This window comes from Alexandromys fortis, unplaced genomic scaffold (genome assembly GCF_014885135.2).
Source record: "Alexandromys fortis isolate MF-2015 unplaced genomic scaffold, M_Fortis_MF-2015_v1.1 scaffold_375, whole genome shotgun sequence".
Classification (NCBI taxonomy): Eukaryota; Metazoa; Chordata; class Mammalia; order Rodentia; family Cricetidae; genus Alexandromys; species Alexandromys fortis.
This window is the reverse complement of record NW_026068279.1, coordinates 309,592-312,459: the sequence shown is the minus strand read 5'-3', so window position 1 is coordinate 312,459 and position 2,868 is coordinate 309,592. Positions and strand designations below refer to the sequence as shown.

General features: G+C 36.1%; 1 protein-coding gene across 1 annotated transcript in view; it reads right to left on the bottom strand.

Annotated features, from left to right (window-relative positions):
- Positions 1 to 2,868, bottom strand: part of LOC126494728 (lysozyme C-1-like) — a 13,664-nt gene that overhangs the window by 8,368 nt on the left and 2,428 nt on the right. The window lies entirely within an intron of this gene.

The window sequence follows — 2,868 nt, the reverse complement described above, 5'->3', positions numbered from 1 at the left end:
ACAAGGATGGTTAGAGAAGCATTTAGTTCAGATCCAGGCAGCTTTCCTCTGTGACACTGAGCAGAGAATACAAGAAATTTCTTCACAGCTGTCCATGCATCTTTGATTACTGGAGAGAGTGTCTCTTGTTTCCATCCACTTGACATGGTATAAGTCATTTTATTTCTCATTTCTCAAGACCCTGGGTGATGGAATAGACTTGAAAAGTAGAGTGTTCTTAGGACTCGAGCACTGATAAAAAGTAGAAAACATATTGAAGTAATGAGGAGTCCCTGGAGGCTATATGACTGTCAGCTACCATGAGAGAAGTTCCTCCTTCGCACAATGGAAATTAGAACATTCTAATAACAGTCACCTGGGTCTACCGTTGGAAAATTCATCCTAAGAAAACAGATACTGCACAGATGGCTCAGTGGCTAAGAGCATTGGATGCTCTTCCAGACAACTTAATTCCCAGCACCCACATGCCAGCTCTTAGTGTCTGTAATGCCTGTTCCACAAGGTGGAAAGCCTCTTCTGACTTCCACAGGTACCAGGCACACAAGTGGGGCACAATCCTATGTGCAGGCAAAACACCCACACCCGTAAAGATAAATGAATACTTTATGAATGCAAACAATGCACAAGCCTTGTGTGAATAAACCTTTTCCTAGCAATTTATAACCAGTAAAATAAATGGAGTCAGGTGCTCTTAGACTCAAGACCTGAGTCTGTCAAGATAACTCAGGCTGAAGACACTGGGTGAGCTTCAGGATCTTGAGTTCAATTCTCAGCAACCATATGGAGGCTCATAACCATCTATAATAAGATCCTCAGACATCTTTTGGAATGCAGGTAGAACACTGTAACTATAATAAATAAACAATTTTTTTTAAAAAAAGTTTCTATACTTGTGTGGTGTTTTCAACATAGAGAATATTGCTACTGAAACTTTATTCTCTTTTTAAAATGAGAATTCAGGTCAATATTTGTTACTATGAACATCTCTCGAAGCTATGCAAGTATAATTTGTGTAAAAATAGGAAATCTTTACATGTTTCTATGTGAGTACATATCTATGTTATATATCTCTACATTAACCTACAGAATAGATGTATAATCTAGAAGAGTATTTTCCAGAGGTTTCCAGGTATATGAACTCTCTAAATAGGCAAACCGGAAGTGATATTCCTCTATCCCTGTAGATTCTAATCCCTTTCCATGACTGTGATGAGTCTACAAAACACTTTTGCAGATAGGCTAAGGAGATGACAAAAAAATTCCACCATCTATTTCTCTTGAAAATTTTTAACAACCAAATTTAGCAGAGTAGGAATTAATAGTTCACTGTTTAGTGCTTGGCTAAAATGTACCAAGTCTTGGGCTCACTTCCAACACTGGAAAAATAGAATGACATTGGCTGATTAAATTCATGTACAGAAATTGCACATTACTTCCACCATGGTATGAATTCAAGTTCTTCCATCCCAAGCCTCCATCCTGATATGAACCCTCTGTGCTTCGTTTCTTGTTGAAAACAAGTTTCTTCTTAAATACATAAATCTATGTTATTTTATTTGATGAGATAATGTCCATCTAGGAGTGAATTGTTTGAATATGCAAACTAAAGTTGAATATGCAAAATAAAGTTTTAAAACTTAATTTGAAATTAGTAATTCGCTCTAAGATCTCTCAACATGAAGAGCACATCAATACATACACAAAAAAGCCAGTTGGACAAAATGTCAGGATTCCATAGTACCCTGTCATATGAGCTTTATTATAGTAATATCTTCATTTCTATATGCTACAAATCCTTATAATAAAATCCATTAGGTAAAAAGGACCATACAACAATATCTATAACTAGCCATAAATAAACTGTTAGAATGGAAATCTTCAGAACAAAACACCAATAAGGCCACTTACAATTATTTGTTGCATATATATATCCCAGAAACATTCATGTTATAAAATAACAATTTGTTGCAAATATTTGCTTTTATTAATTTTAAATATGTGAATGAGTAAGTGCATATGAGTATAGGTTTAATGAAACGTCAAGTTTTAATGATAACAACTATTTATTTTTAAATTTTCTACTACTTTAACATGTGTGTCTCTGGTGGTATGTGCACCCTCAAAAATGTACATGTGTCTATTATAATGTAGAATTCAGAGGACAGATACAAGACCTGTTCCTTAGAAGCAGTCCCCATTGTTTCTGAGATAAGGTCTACCATTGGAACTGGGTTACAGATTAGGCTATGCTGGTTGGCAAGTGAGGCCCATGGATCTGCCTGTCTCAGACTCTGCTGGCCTGGTCTTACAAATGCATGAAACTCAGAAAAAAAAATAATGATTATCTTGAAATTTACGGACAAATGGGTGGATCTAGAAAACATAATATTGAGTGATGTAACCAAGACCCAGAAAGACAAATATATATACTTACTCATAAGTGACTTTTAGACATAAAGCAAAAAATAAATAAATAAACCTACAATTCACAACCCCAGAGAACCTAGACAATAAAGAGGACCCTAAAAGAGACTTACGTGTATCTACATGTATCTAACAAGAAGTAGAAAAAGACAAGATCTACTGAATAAATTGGGAGCATTAGAATAATTGGAGAGGGGAGAGGGAGGGGGGAGAGGAAGGGACAGATTGGAGAAAATTAATAGCTCAATAAAATCTATTAAAAATGAAAATACAGGGCTGGAGAGATGGCTCAGTGGTTAAGAGCACCGCCTGCTCTTCCAAAAGTCCTGAGTTCAATTCCCAGCAACCACATGGTGGCTCACAACCATCTGTAATGAGATCTGTGCCCTCTTCTGGCCTGCAGGCAGAGTACTGAGAATACTGTATACATAATAAATAAATAAA